Below are 15895 nucleotides of genomic sequence, written 5' to 3' on the forward strand. Positions count from 1 at the left end.
GGCAGTTTGTTTCACTGGCCGCAGCTGCCACTTGCGGGTTGGGAAGCAGCAGCAGTTGGTGGGTAAAAGCTCTGGCAACGCCCCGGTTCCCCTGCCTCTGTTCGTGGCTCCGCTGGGGCTGCTGCTTCTGTCTTCTCCGGCCAATGCAGCCTCCAACCTGCCCTGGCACCTGGCTGGAGAAGCCCAACTGGGCCTATTGGGACGACAACTGGGACAGGTAAAGCCAAACATCTTCAGGCCTCTTTGTGGGCGGGCCAAAATAGCTCATTTCCCCCCGAAATATAGTCCGGCCCCCAACAAGGTCTGAGGGACAGTGGACTGGCCCCCTGCTGAAAAAGTTTGCTGACCCCTGATCTAGAAGATCCACAGTTGTAACCATATCAAAAAAGTATTTGGTATTTTGCCTTCTTCTGAGATACTTTCCCTCAGTGTTCTGTCATAGTCCAGTGATACTACTCCATTAAATTCACCCATAATAATTTATCATAAACCTCAGACATACTTTCCTCCAATAGTTGGAAGAAATCTCATGCGAAAAGTGGCTCTGAAAGTCCCAGTCCCAAATCTTAACCCTGCCACCCTAAGATATTATAAGCAAGCCCCACATTCCTCTTTCCACCTGCAATAGGGAGGTTAGAACAACACTTAATACCCTGCAGGGATCATAAGAGCCACATATGTGAAATATCACTAGTGAACAGAATAATTTAAACAAGGAAACCAACAACAGTATTAAAAGAGAGAAAAACTGGATCTGAAATGACCCAACCACAAGATGAAAAGTCTCCCTACTAAATGAGGGAAGGGGGAGGCATTTGGGGGGGGCTTTTGAAGTCTCCCTGCTGGCAAGGGAAATCCAGAGCAAGGACGCCTCTGTCTGTCTGGAATCCCTCACTGCCTCATCTCCAGCAGGAAGGGAGGATTTCCAGACTGGGACCCTTCACTCTTAGGGGGAGGTGCTGGGGCCTGGGCAGCTGGATGGATGGACATCAGCCTGCAGAAATGCTCCCCCCTTCCTTTCACAGGACTGTTGTGGTGTTGCATGTGTGTGACAAGGCAACACTCAAGAACAGTTCCCACCAACCAACATTACATCATTCCTCCACTGCCCACAAGAGGGCGATCTTTCCTCTACACATGGTAGAATCCTAGAACTGCAGAGTTGGAAGGGGCCACGAGGGTCATCTAGTCCAGCCCCCTGCAATGCAGGAATATTTTGCCCAAAGTGGGGCTCAAACCCCCGACCCATAGATTCAGAGTCTCATGCTCTACTGACTGAGCTCTAAAAGGGAGTTTCAGTTCAAGAAGAGACCAGAATAATTAGGGTTGCCATATTTCAAAAAGTAAAAACCAGGACACCCCCAAATTTGTATAACTTTTTCTTTTTCTTTTTTAGACAAGGCCCCAAGTAAATGCCAAAGAAGCCCATGAGTTTTCAATTGACTTGTCTTAAATCCAGGACAAAGTGCCTTCTTTTGGAAATTCTTCCCCGGACATCAATTCCACCTTTGAAATCTCAGGAAAATCCAGATAGAATCATAGAATCATAGAATCATAGAGTTGGAAGAGACCACAAGGGCCATCGAGTCCAACCCCCTGCCAAGCAGGAAACACCATCAGAGCACTCCTGACATATGGTTGTCAAGCCTCTGCTTAAAGACCTCCAAAGAAGGAGACTCCACCACACTCCTTGGCAGCAAATTCCACTGTCGAACAGCTCTTACTGTCAGGAAGTTCTTCCTAATGTTTAGGTGGAATCTTCTTTCTTGTAGTTTGGATCCATTGCTCCGTGTCCGCTTCTCTGGAGCAGCAGAAAACAACCTTTCTCCCTCCTCTATGTGACATCCTTTTATATATTTGAACATGGCTATCATATCACCCCTTAACCTCCTCTTCTCCAGGCTAAACATGCCCAGCTCCCTTAGCCGTTCCTCATAAGGCATCGTTTCCAGGCCTTTGACCATTTTGGTTGCCCTCCTCTGGACACGTTCCAGTTTGTCAATGTCCTTCTTGAACTGTGGTGCCCAGAACTGGACACAGTACTCCAGGTGAGGTCTGACCAGAGCAGAATACAGTGGCACTATTACTTCCCTTGATCTAGATGCTATACTCCTATTGATGCAGCCCAGAATTGCATTGGCTTTTTTAGCTGCCGCGTCACACTGTTGGCTCATGTCAAGTTTGTGGTCAACCAAGACTCCTAGATCCTTTTCACATGTAGTGCTCTCAAGCCAGGTGTCACCCATCTTGTATTTGTGCCTCTCATTTTTTTTGCCCAAGTGCAATACTTTACATTTCTCCCTGTTAAAATTCATCTTGTTTGTTTTGGCCCAGTTCTCTAATCTGTCAAGGTCGTTTTGAAGTGTGTTCCTGTCCTCTGGGGTGTTAGCCACCCCTCCCAGTTTGGTGTCATCTGCAAATTTGATCAGGATGCCCTTGAGTCCATCATCCAAGTCGTTGATAAAGATGTTGAATAAGACCGGGCCCAAGACAGAACCCTGTGGCACCCCACTAGTCACTCTTCTCCAGGATGAAGAGGAACCATTGATGAGCACCCTTTGGGTTCGGTCAGTCAGCCAGTTACAAATCCACTGAGTGGTAGCATAGTCAAGACCGCATTTTACCAGCTTCTTTACAAGAATATCATGGGGCACCTTGTCAAATGCCTTGCTGAAATCAAGGTAGGCTACATCCACTGCGTTCCCTTCATCTACCAGGCTTGTAATTCTGTCAAAAAACGAGATCAGGTTAGTCTGACATGACTTATTTTTCAGAAATCCATGCTGACTATTGGTGATCACAGCATTCCTTTCCAGATGCTCACAGACTGTTTGCTTAATGATCTGCTCCAGAATCTTCCCTGGTATTGATGTCAGACTGACTGGGCGGTAATTATTTGGGTCCTCTCTTTTCCCCTTTTTGAAAATAGGGACAACATTTGCCCTCCTCCAGTCTGCCGGGACTTCGCCTGTTCTCCAGGAATTCTCAAAGATGACTGCCAGTGGTTCTGAAATCACATCTGCCAGTTCTTTTAATACTCTTGGATGCAGTTCATCTGGCCCTGGAGACTTGAATACATCTAGACTAGCCAAGTATTCTTGTACTATCTCCTTAGTTATTCTGGGCTGTGTTTCCTCTGCTGAATCATTTGCTCCAAATTCTTCAGGTCGGGCATTGTTTTCTTTATCGGAGAAGACTGAGGCAAAGAAGGCATTGAGGAGTTCAGCCCTTTCTGTGTCCCCTGTTTGCATTTCACCATCTTCTCCTCTGAGTGACCCCACTGTTTCTTTGTTCTTCCTTTTGCTACGAACATACCCATAAAAGCCTTTTTTGTTGCTTTTAACCTCTCTAGCAAGCCTGAGTTCATTCTGTGCTTTAGCTTTTCTGACTTTGTGTCTACACGTGCTGGCTATTTGTTTGAATTCCTCTTTGGTGGTTTCCCCCCTTTTCCATTTTTTGTACACATCCTTTTTTAATCTTAACTCAGTTAAAAGTTCTTTAGATAGCCACCCTGGCTTCTTTAGGCACCTTCCATGTTTCCGTCTCATTGGTATTGCCTGAAGTTGTGCTTTTACTATCTCCCTCTTAACAAACTCCCAGCCATCATGAACTCCCTTTCCTTTTAGTATTACTGTCCATGGGATCTCACCCAGCACTTCCCTAAGTTTTATGAAGTCGGCTTTCTTAAAGTCGAGAAATTGAGTCCTAGTATGCTTGGCTGCTCCTTTCCGCTGTATAGTAAACTTCAGAAGAGCATGATCACTCGCGCCTAATGATCCTTCCACTTCTACCCCACTAACCAGGTCATCAACATTGGTTAGGACCAGATCTAAAATGGCTGTTCCTCTTGTAGCTTCTCCCACTTTCTGGACAATGAAGTTGTCTGCAAGGCCAGTGAGGAATCTGTTTGACCTTATGCTCTTGGCTGAGTTTGACATCCAACAAATATCCGGGTAATTGAAGTCCCCCATTACTACTATCTCCCTTCCTTTTGCATGCTTGGCCATCTGTTCCAGGAAGGCATCATCTATGTCCTCCGTTTGGCTTGGGGATCTATAGTAAACTCCCACAATGAGGTCACTGTTATTCTTCTCTCCCTTAATTTTGACCCAAATGCTCTCACTTTGGCTTTGAGGTTCTAAATCTTGGATCTCTTCACAGGTATACACATCCCTGACATATAACGCCACTCCTCCTCCTTTCTTGTCTGGTCTGTTTCTCTGAAATAGATTGTATCCCTCCATTATTACATTCCAATCGTGGGACTTATCCCACCAGGTTTCAGTGATGCCTATTATGTCATATTTAGTTTGCTGTACCAAGAGCTCAAGCTCATCTTGTTTATTTCCCATACTTTGCGCATTAGTGTACAGACATTGAAGTCCATTAATCATTCCCCCGTGTCTCTTATTTAAGGATTTTTTCCTCCCACCACTAGGTCTGCGTGCTGTTTGCTCCATTCGGTCTATGACATTTGGATGATCATCTTCATCAATTGATAGACTCCTACCTTCAGGAGCACTGTCTCCCTCCCCCACATTAGTCAGTTTAAAGCCCTCCTGATGAGGTTTCTGAGATTTTTTGCAAAAACATTCCTACCAACCGTTGTGAGGTGCAGCCCATCGCTTGCCAGAAGTCCATCTTCAAGAAACTGCATTCCGTGATCTAAGAATCCAAACCGTTCCTGTTTACACCATTTGCGAAGCCAGTTGTTCACTTCCACTATTTTTCCCTCTCTCCCTGGGCCACGTCGTTCAACTGGGAGGACAGATGAGATGACAATTTGTGCATTTAATTGCTTCAATTTCCTGCCCAGAGCCTCGTAATCTCTTTTGATCTTCTGGAGGCTATTGCTTGCAGTGTCATTGGTTCCCACATGAACCAAGAGGAAGGGGTATTTGTCAGTGGGTTTTATGATTCCTTGCAGTCGTTCAGTTACATCTTGGATCTTAGCCCCGGGGAGACAGCACACTTCCCGAGACATCTTGTCAGGCCCACAGATCACTGCTTCTGTTCCCCTCAGTAGGGAATCCCCTATCACCACTACACGCCTCCTCTTAGGTCTGGTCGGGGTTCTTCCGTGAGCTGTCCGTTCCAAGGTCGCCTGCACATTCCCTGAAGACTGCCTTTGCTGCTCGTCTTCATATACCTGATCGACTGTAATGAGGGAGAGATCCTCAAATGGAGTCTGCTCTTCGTCTTCCATGCTAGGGGAAAGGACCTCAAAGCGATTGCGTATTTCTAAACAATCAGAGCGAACCCTGGGCCTCCTACTTCTTTGAGTCACGTTTCTCCATATATCTGGCTCCTGTGTTGGTGAATGTATGTCAAACCCACAATAATATACCTAGGGGGGGAATGGTTCAGCAGGTTTTCAGGGAGGGCGAGACAGAAACTCAGTGGGCCCTGCAGGAAACCTCTGAGCCCAATTCTGTCCCTGTACCTATTTAAGCAACACAATCACAGGACCTTGTAATTTTAGATGGGGACATTCCCAGTTCTCCCTGGAGGTGCCAGGGGTGGAACATTGGGCATTCTGCATGCAAAGCGGATTTTCTTACCACTGAGCTTAGCCAAAAATATTTAAAATGTCACCAGCCAGCTTTTGCTAGTAAATGAAGACAAAGAAAGACTGAAGGCATCTTGTTCTAGGAAAATCCTTGGGCTCACTTGTACACAAATTTATGTTGCTGTTGTTGATGTTGTTGTTGTTTAGTCGTGTCCGACTCTTTGTGACCCCCTGGACCAGAGCACACCAGGCACTGCTGTCTTCCACTGCCTCCCGCAGTTTGGTCAAACTCAAGTTTGTAGCTTTGAGAACACTGTCCAACCATCTCGTCCTCCATCGTCCCCTTCTCCTTGTGCCCTCCATCTTTCCCAACGTCACGTTCTTTTCCAGGGAGTCTTCTCTTCTCATGAGGTGACCAAAGTACTGGAGCCTCAGCTTCCACTGAGCACTCAGGGCTGGTTTCCTCCAGAATGGAGAGGCTTGATCTTCTTGCAGTCCATGGGACTCTCAAGAGTCTCCTCCAGCACCATAATTCAAAAGCATCAATTCTTCGGCAATCAGCCTTCTTGATGGTCCAGCTTTCACTTCCATACATCACTACTGGGAAAACCATGGCTTTAACTATACGGACCTTTGTTGACAAGGTGATGTCTCCGCTTTTTAAGATGCTGTCTAGGTTTGTCATTGCTTTTCTCCCAATAAGCAGGCATCTTTTAATGTCGTGGCTGCTGCCACCATCTGCAGTGATCATGGAGCCCAAGAAAGTAAAATCTCTCACTGCCTCCATTTCTTCTCCTTCTATTTGCCAGGAGGTGATGGACCCTCACTAACTCAGGCTGCAGGTTGCTCAGGGCAACTGCATCCAGGCCCAGACGGGGGGGGGGGGGCCTCATATGGGCCACTTGGCCAGGGCCTCCGATTCCAAAGGGGGCCTCGGTCTGCATATTCACAATCGCAGGGGATGCTCTGTCTTTATATGCAGGAACGGTTCAAGCCTTGAAATAAAATTATTTGTCAGCATAACTTTTGTGAAAATTATTTATATACAGTGGTACCTCAGGCTAAGTACTTAATTCATTCCGGAGGTCTGTTCTTAACCTGAAACTGTTCTTAACCTGAAGCACCACTTTAGCTAATGGGGCCTCCTGCTGCAGCCACACAATTTCTGTTCTCATCCTGAAGCAAAGTTCTTATCCTGAAGCATTATTTCTGTGTTAGTGGATTGTGTAACCTGAAGCGTATGTAACCTGAAGCGTATGTAACCCGAGGTACCACTGTACTTACTTATTTATAAGTGTTACGGAAAAATCTGGGTGCGAGGCTGCTCAGCCACCCAGCTCGTCGGACTAAGTCCGCGGGTCCTTGCGGAGGAAAAATGAGCTCAGCCGGAGACAGGAGCAAGTAGCAGAAGATCCACGTTTATTGCGCAACAGGTTCAAGGCGAGATTGAACAGTGGGAAAGGGGTGACATAGACTTTTAAAACTTCCCTCCATGTCCCAGAATACAGTGTGAAATACATCATATTTGCGTCATGAATACATTACAGAGGGGTTGGATTACATGGATTACATCATGAATATTTAGGGGGAGGTAGGGTTACACAGATTAACATATGGAGGAAGGGAGGGGGAATTATGCAGAGTCAAAGATATGCGCGGATAAGCGCTTCCTGAGTACCGGTGACAGGAGGACAATGGTCCGAGTATGCAAGGTCTGCCACCTGGCAAATGCCCGGAGGAAAGGTTGGGCCGAGCGATTTGAACGGATTAGGGTCTTCCTGTGTACGTGACCTCTCGCTTGGGGGATTATGGAGGCAGAGGTAGAGGAAGTGTCGTGGAGTCCCAAAGGAACTGAGTCGATCGGCACCCGAACCAAGGAAATCGGTGTTACGGTTGATTTTATATGAATTTCTGAAGTTTTAGTCCATTTCAGTCCGTTCTGACATTGGTAATTGAAATCGGAAACAAAATAGATACATTGTTGCAAGGTTTGACACTTTCAGAGTTTTACGAGTTTCGGTTCCATTGTTCTCCTAGCGGGGAGCCGTCAGCAGCTTGTCAAGGGGTTAAATGAGGCGTGCAGGAGCTCGCTGAGCTAGCTCTGCAGGGCGAATGCATGGTTCTGATTGGTCAAAACGCGGCCATTATAGCGAATGGGAGACACATTTTGACACGGTCTACTCGTAGTCCTGACGGAGCGAGAGAAAGGCTTAAGAAATGGAAGGCTTATTCCGCCTGTATAGAGGAGAGAGAAGGGCACTTTTGGGTAGAGTGTGGTGCTTGTGTAACAGTGGAGGGCGTTGGCAAGATGGGTGCCTTGGAGGTCATCGCCTCGGACCCTCTGGTGGCCAGTAAGAAGGACAAGGGAAGATGCCCCCCCTCCTTCCGTATCAATAAGACTTCAGTTATCCCCAGGGTAAAAAAGGGGGGCACATTATCTCCCTGGCCCGGGTCTCTGCCTGGCTCTGCAAGGCCCTGACTGAATCCACACTGAAATGAAAAACAGAGTGTGCCTTTCTGCTCCCGGTGACTAACCAAATGCAGCAGGAGGGAGGGAGGAGAAGACGGCGGGGGGCGAAATCCACCCATTTCTGGATGAAATATCACTTTTACCACTAAACCCTGAGCTGGAAAGAGACAAGAGCAAAAGACCCCCATTCAGCCTCTGGACTCCTTCAGTCCCCTAGCAGGAGATTCTTCCTGAGCCTCCCCTCTGTGAAACTGGTTTCACAAGTATTGACAGCTATCGGTCTGTGCCGATGGATTCTGCAGTCCAGGAATTCCCCCTTTCAAAGGATATCTCAGCCGCGCGCGCCCCCCTGGTAAAAAGTCCTCTGGGGCACGAAGGGGGCAGAGTGTCATATTCCCCGCAAGACCTACATTGGCTCCCAGTACGTTTCTGAGCACAATTCAAAGTGTTGGTGCTGACCTTGAAAGCCCTAAATGGCCTCGGTCCAGTATACCTGAAGGAGCGTCTTCACCCCCATCATTCTGCCCGAACCCTGAGGTCCAGATCCAAGGACCTTCTGGCGGTTCCCTCCCTGCGAGAAGCAAAGCTACAGGGAAACAGGCAGAGGGCCTTCTCGGTAGTGGCGCCCTGTGGAACACCCTCCCAGCAGATGTCAAAGAACAACAACTTTCAGACTTTCAGAATACATCTGAAGGCAGCCCTGTTTAGGGAAGCTTTTAATGTTTAATAGGTTATTGTAGTTTAATATTCTGTTGGAAGCCACCCAGAGTGGCTGGGGAAACCCAGCCATATGGACAGGGTATAAATAATAAAATTATTATTATTATTATTATTATTATTATTATTATTATTATTATTATTATTCCCGTTGGGTTGGAAGGTCCGTCATTACTGCACTCATTTTACCACTGCGGGGGAATCCAGTGGGTAGTTTTTTCAACGGGGGGGGCTGGTGTTTGAAGCTGGGCTTGGCTGTTAGGGGACGTAGCTCAGCAATGCAGCAGCTGCTCTGCATGCAGAAGGACCCAGGTTGAGTGCTTGGCATGCAGAAGGAGATGCTCCCCCTCCCTTAAAAAATGATGGTGGGTGAAACTTGGCCAACTCCCCCCCTCCCCTCTGGAGTCCCCCTCCCTGCCGCCAGTTGGGGGGCGGGGGCCGCGTCCCCATGGAGCCCCCAGAGCAGGAGGCCAGAGGCAGCGCCGCCCCGTCTCCTTCCCCTCCGGACACAGGGAGGGGCTGCTCTGCGGACGTAGCTCTAGGGACGCGCGCGTCTGAAAAGGAGCCGGAAGTGTCGCCGCGAAATGCGCCGGAAGTTTCCAGACCGGGAAAGGAGGAGGGGCGTCGCTGAAGAGCCCCCGTCGTCGCCGCCCTTTCCTTGCGCATAAGGAAAGCGGACTAATCCGGAGCCAGGGAGGCGGAGGACCAAGAGGTAAACGGGGAGAGAGGGGGGGAAATAGAGGGGAGAACAAAGAGACCCCCCCGTAAGGAAAGCGCCCTCCCTGGGGCCCGTCGACAGGGGCCCCGATCCAGGCCCCGACCCAGGTGGGAAGGGGGGACCCAACACCTGCAGGGCTGGCCTTGCAAGATCTCCTGGGCAGCAGCAGCACCGCCAGACTCCCCTTTCTCTTTCCTGGGGGGCCGAGAGATGCTCAGCTGCCCTGCCCCCCCTGGAGGCCTTGGCGGGAAGGGGAATGAGGACCCCAAGCAGGGCTGGGGGTGGGGCTGAGGTCCCCCATTCTCCCGGCTTCCCCCTGGCAGGAATCCCTGGGGTCGTGGGGCGCCTGGCTGGGGAAACGGAGAGAGGGAGTCCAGGGAAGGGTTAAAGGAAGGGGAGGAGCCTCGACTGAGACCCCTCCCCTTCCAGCACCCCTGACCCCCCTTCTCCCCCCCTTCCCTGATGACACTACCAGGTTATCTGTATTCACTAGGACTCATCTCCATACTTTGGATTGTCCTGAATACCACCATTTGGTAGCCAAGCCCAAACCCAAAAGTCCTGCTAGGATGCATCTTGGCTTGCCTGCTGATGAAACTGAGTGTGTGAGGATTGATAATATTGTCATTTATCCGTTTTAGACCCCTAAATAGTAGCCTTTGCCAGGACATTGTCCTGTTCGCCTCTGTATAGTTCCAGCCTTATTTCAGACATTGTGGTAGATTGCAATCAGGGTGGATTTGATATAAATCAAATTGATTTCAATCACAATTTACGATAAATCACTAGTCAGTATGATTCTGTTTAAATCAAATTTCTGATTTGGTTACACTATTAGAAATACATAGACAGATAATTATGAAATCATTCTGAGGTTTAATAAGTTAACTGTCTATATTTGGACAACAGTTCTGCTGTAATTTATTGGAAGGAGAAAAATAATCATTTCCTTAATAACAACTTAAACTATTTAACTAAAACAATAATATTATAGCATGTTGGTAAACATATTTTTTTTAATAAAAAACAACAACCAAGCAGGCTGAGTTTTAGCACACATGAAAAACTCAGAACTTAGCATTTCGCCACCTCCACTACCAGCCACCCCTTTGGACTGGCTTCTGCATCCAGGTGCCTATTCTGTACAATTAAGTGTTAGTGCGGTTGTTGGAACCCAGTGGGATTGGGAAGAGGTTGCCAGCCCTGAAGAGCCTTCAGCACTTGCCTCAAGTCTGACTTGCACAATTATTACACAAAGACCCCAAGATGTGTGGAGTATTCTGCTCACAAGGTTGCACTTTCGTTTTTACTGCTTCACACTTAGCTACTTGTGCAGATCTCTTCCACTGCAAACCATCTGTTCATTGAACTTCTTGGAACTTAGAATTTATGGGGTTGATTCTGTGTATATAAATTTGCAAAGGAACAATGGGATTAAGGTTTCCTCTCAACTCTGTATGTTTATTTTATAACATTTTTCCTGTGAAGAAAAGGCATGTTATCTCTGCAGATACAGAAATTCACACTTTTGAGAATGGCAAAAACAAGCATCTGTGACAATATCTTCTCATTAGAAAAACTTCCCCAAATAATCTTACAGAATTCCCCCACCTCCCGCAGAAGCCGCACACTCTTTAAAGAGCCGCCGCTCTTGGGGGCTTTTCCCTGAGGAGGGAGAAGGGACTGACTGTCTGCGTCAGTCCCTTCTCCCACCTCGTAAAAAAGCTCGCAGGAGCCGCACGCTCCTTAAAGGATGCGCAGCTTCTGTGGGCTTTTGCAGGAGGTGGGGAATACTCCCAGAGCTTGTCGGGGCTGGCGGGGGAAGCCCGGGATGAAGGCTCGCTGCTGCCCTGCGGAGGCTTCGCGGGCTACCCCAGAAGCCAGAACAGTTAGAGAGAGCGCTGCGCAGTGCTCCCTCTAGCTGTTTTAGCTTCTGCCTTAGTGGTGCAAAGCCTCCGCAGGGCACCAGGGAACTCTGCTCAGCGCTCCCTTTAAATAATATTTTTTTTCTTGAATTCCCCCTCTAGAAACTAGGTGCGCCTTATGATCAGGTGCGCCTTATGGAGCAAAAAATACGGTAGGTAGGAGAAAATAACAGAGGCCAACCAGAGTATATGGAGAAGCAAAGCGGCTAGTAAGCCTGATCTTTATTGCAACAGTGTCACCCCCCCCTCACCACAACCAGGAGGGAGGTGTGCAAGGCCTTATATAGTCTTTTGAAATTGCCCACCCAAGACCCCCCCCCAAATATCATACAGAAGGAGACTGTCTACAGCAGGAATACATCACAGGAGGCGGACTACAGCAGAAAACCTGTCCTCAAGGATACCTGTTAATGGTTACTAACTGCATTACCTGGGCAGCCTGGCCATTCTTTTGTGATGGTAAATACCATATTTTTCGCTCTATAGGACGCACCGGACAATAGGACGCACATTGTTTTAGAGGAGGGAAAACAAGAAAAAAAAATTCTCCCCCTCTCTGCCCAGCGCCCCTTCAGTGAAGCGGCAGGAGGCGCTGCGCAGAGAGGGTGAGAATTTTCCCACTCTTGTTTTCCCCCTCTAAAACAAGGTGCCGTTTAAGGTGCGTTCAGTCGCCTTCAGGCGGCTACCTTGGAAGCCTGGAGAGTGAGAGGGGTCGGTGGGCACCAACCCCTCTCGCTCTCCAGGCTTCAGGTTCCTTTCGACCTGCTCTTTGGTGCTGGCAGGGGGAAGCCCACCACCAGTCCCAAAGAGCAGGTTGGGGAGTGGGGAAAGGCGCGCAGCGGAGAGGCTCCTGCCACAGTTGCGCGTCACCTCTCCAGCTGGGAGAGGGTTGCGGGGGGTTGTTTTAGCCGTGCGCGCGCTCTCCCGGCTGGAGAGGTGGTGCGCTGCTAAAGAGGCTCCTGCCGTAGTCGTGCCTCACCTCTCCAGCCGGGAGAGGGACACGGGGCTATGGCTTCTTCACTCCATAGGACGCACACACATTTCCCCTTCATTTTTGAAGGGGAAAAAGTGCACCCTATAGAGCAAAAAATACGGTACTTTAGTTCCTGAATCCAGGTCACAGGCTCACCCTGTTCATCCCTCCTTAAGGCAGCATTTGTAAGCACAAAGACAATGGGAAGGCTTCCATTTGCCTCCTTTACTGCAGAGGAATATTTGAGTACGTTTCCGAGCACAATTCAAAGTGTTGGTGCTGACCTTTTAAGCCCTAAACGGCCTCAGTCCTGTATACCTGAAGGTTACAGGGAACCAGACAGAGGGCCTTCTGGGTAGTGGCGCTTGCCCTGTGGAACGCCCTCCCATCAGATGTCAAGGAATTAAGCAGCTATCCCATTTTTAAAAGACATCTGAAGGCAGCCCTGTTTAGGGAAGTTGTTAATATTTAATGCTGTATTGTTTTTAACACTCAATTGGGAGCCGCCCAGAGTGGCTTGGGAAACTCAGCCAGATGGGCAGGGTAGAAATAATACATCATATTATTATTATTATTATTATTATTATTATTATTAGTCTGTGGTGCTCAATGTTTAGGTATAGTAAATATTAGGATTTAATTAGAACTTGTGTGTTATAGCGGGGATATGTTATAAGATGGTCTCAGTGTATTTTAGAAAGGGAGTTATGTAAAGGGTTTTTTGTGTTTGATCCGTGTTTCTGTGTAAATACTGTGTGTCAGACTGAGAATGTCATCAGGAAGGTCTAGGAAAGGGTGCACCTGCTTCTGAGCATCAGAAATGAGCATGGAAAGAGTTAATATCATTAACCTACCGGAATCGGCCCCCTCCCTTTGTAACAAGCAGCTGTAGGTCTTTTGGGATTTAATATCAGCTCATGAAAAGTTGGGCACATGACCCGGAAAGCTGCCTGGCTCCCTCCGTCTGAAGGCGGAGATATGCAGCACACGCCCTAGTCGAATTCGGCTGGACTTGCCATGGGAAAGCAGAAGGGGCAAGCAAGGAAGGGGGAGGCGGCCAAAGAAACCTGCTCTCACACAAGTGCCCCCCCTGCCAATTCCGTAACATTAGCAAAGCCCAAGTTCAAACACCAGCCCCTATTTAAAAGAGGCCCCCGTAATGACCACACTGGACTGCCCTTTACGGTTGCCGTAAGTTACTCTTCCAAGTCCCAAAAGCGCGTAGCAACTCCGGTCTATTTTGCAGGGCTGTTGTAACAGGGACACCCTACGCCACCGCCCAGGGCAGCCCAAAGTGACGTATAACCAATCGTTGTTGTTGTTGTTGTTTTCCACGGTGAGACTCCAAGGTCTTCTGTGTCATCTTTCCTGTGCAGTGGATGCTCAGGTTGTGAACGTGATCCGTGCGGGAGGCACATTCACAACCTACAGCGCTGCGTCTGTGCATGTGTGGGTTGCAATTTGGTGATTCTGCACACGCACAAAGCGTGATTTAGTGGTTCTGCACATGTGTGAGCGCTGAAACCCGGAAATAACCCACAACCCGAAAACGCACAACTCGAAGCATCTGTAACCCGAGGTATGACTATTTTGGAAGGCAGCAAGAAGGCTGTTCTCAGGGCCTGCTCCACCGTGAGGGAAACTGAGGCAGCCCCCTCAGGCAGCAGATGCAGGGAGGGGCAAGGAGGGGACGGAGCGGAGTCCCATTTGGCCAGCCCTGATTTAACCCTCTATCCCAGGCATAGGCACCCTAAGGCCCATGGGCCAGAAGTTTGGAAAAACTTTAAAAGAACTCACATTAGGTAGTCAAAAAATAGTAATTGAAACAAAATGCTTATAAAAAATAAGATAATTAACATTTAGCTCCTGTTACACATTATATCCACATAAGTCAATAGAAAAAGCATAAAGAGATGATGTTCAAGATGTGCCCTTTGGGAAATTATAAATCCTATTATTATTATTATTATTGTTGTTGTTGTTGTTGTTACTACTACTACTACTACATTCAGGTGGACACACCACTGATTTCGTCTTCTTTCTTTTCTTTCCCACAATCAGTGTTATTCACCTTTAATACTCACCTTTTTCAGTGTCTCACATATTTTTATCTTGTGATCTTCATATGAAGAGACGTATACAGATTTAGTAAATAATTCCCACTTATTCCCAAAATGGTCACTATGCACCTCCTGAGGCCAAAGGGACTGTGCAGGTGATGAATAAAGATCTAGAGGTCGAAGGGGACAAGATGTGGCCCAAGGGGGGGGAGGATTATAGTGCAGAGGATGAAGAACTTCATGATGAACTTAGGATCCTGATGAATATTGGCCAGGTTCATGGAACATAGAGCAGCTCCCTTTCCTGTGAGAAACCACTTTTTATAAAACGTAAAGCCCACAGTTCAACCGTATTCTAAGATAATGCTGCTTCATTAACAATAATTAAGGGTTATAAAAGGCTGATGATGCATGACCATTATTTTAAATTATTTCATTTGCCTTTCCTAAACATTTGGAACATATGGAGGACAGGAGAGATTGTACAAGACGTTAAAATAAGAGCAGGTGTTAATTGATGTGTGTAATATTCCTTTGTTCTCTTCCTAGAAAACAAATAGGATTTTCTCCCCACCCCATTGAAAGAAGACAATGGAGAAGGCAGTCAGAATTCTGGTGGGCCATGTCCAATGGGAATAACAAAGAAACCATTTAAATACATGGAGTGTGAAAACAGAGAACATAAACTATTTGAAAGTATGGAGTGTGGAAGGAGCTTCACTGACAGTGGAAACCTTAGAAAACATCAGTGGTCTCACTCAGGGGAGAAACCATTTAATTGCATGGAGTGTGGAAAGAGCTTCACTACTAGCGGAAGCCTTAGAATTCATCTACGGACTCACACGGGGGAGAAACCATTTAAATGTATGGAGTGTGGAAAGAGCTTCACTATTAGCGGAAGCCTTAGAATTCATCAACGGACTCACACAGGGGAGAAATCATTTAAATGCATGGAGTGTGGAAAGAGCTTCAGTCAAAGTGGACAACTTAGAGTTCATCAACGGACTCACACAGGGGAGAAACCATTTAAATGCATGGAATGTGGAAAGAGCTTCACTACTAGCGGAAGCCTTAGAATTCATCTACGGACTCACACGGGGGAGAAACCATTTAAATGCATGGAGTGTGGAAAGAGCTACAGTCAGAGTGGAGTCCTTAGAATTCATCTACGGACTCACACAGGGAAGAAATCATTTAATTGCATGGAGTGTGGAAAGAGCTTCAGTCAAAGTGGACAACTTAGAGTTCATCAACGGACTCACACAGGGGAGAAACCATTTAATTGCATGGAGTGTGGAAAGAGCTTCACTACTAGCAAAAGCCTTAGAATTCATCTACGGACTCACACGGGGGAGAAACCATTTAATTGCATGGAGTGTGGAAAGAGCTTCACTACTAGCAGAAGCCTTAGAATTCATCTACGGACTCACACGGGGGAGAAACCATTTAAATGTATGGAGTGTGGAAAGAGCTTCACTATTAGCGGAAGCCTTAGAATTCATCAACGGACTCACACAGGGGAG

General features: G+C 47.5%; 2 protein-coding genes across 8 annotated transcripts in view; both read left to right on the plus strand.

The window, feature by feature from the left end:
- LOC128409530 (zinc finger protein 91-like) overlaps positions 1–15895 on the plus strand; it is a 35178-nt gene that overhangs the window by 17526 nt on the left and 1757 nt on the right. The window lies entirely within an intron of this gene.
- The window catches only part of LOC128409551 (zinc finger protein 664-like), a 49446-nt gene that overhangs the window by 12259 nt on the left and 21292 nt on the right, over positions 1–15895 (plus strand). Inside the window, exon 1 of one of the 7 annotated variants that reach the window (XM_053380134.1) lies at positions 9109–9408. The exons of 4 other annotated variants lie outside the window; for them this stretch is intronic. The gene's annotated coding sequence lies outside the window, so the exon portion shown is untranslated. Of the gene's footprint in view, positions 1–9108; positions 9409–15895 lie in introns of those variants that run through there. 2 more of the 7 variants (XM_053380135.1, XM_053380138.1) reach the window with 2 other exon arrangements.

Source organism: Podarcis raffonei, chromosome 2, assembly GCF_027172205.1.
Source record: "Podarcis raffonei isolate rPodRaf1 chromosome 2, rPodRaf1.pri, whole genome shotgun sequence".
Classification (NCBI taxonomy): Eukaryota; Metazoa; Chordata; class Lepidosauria; order Squamata; family Lacertidae; genus Podarcis; species Podarcis raffonei.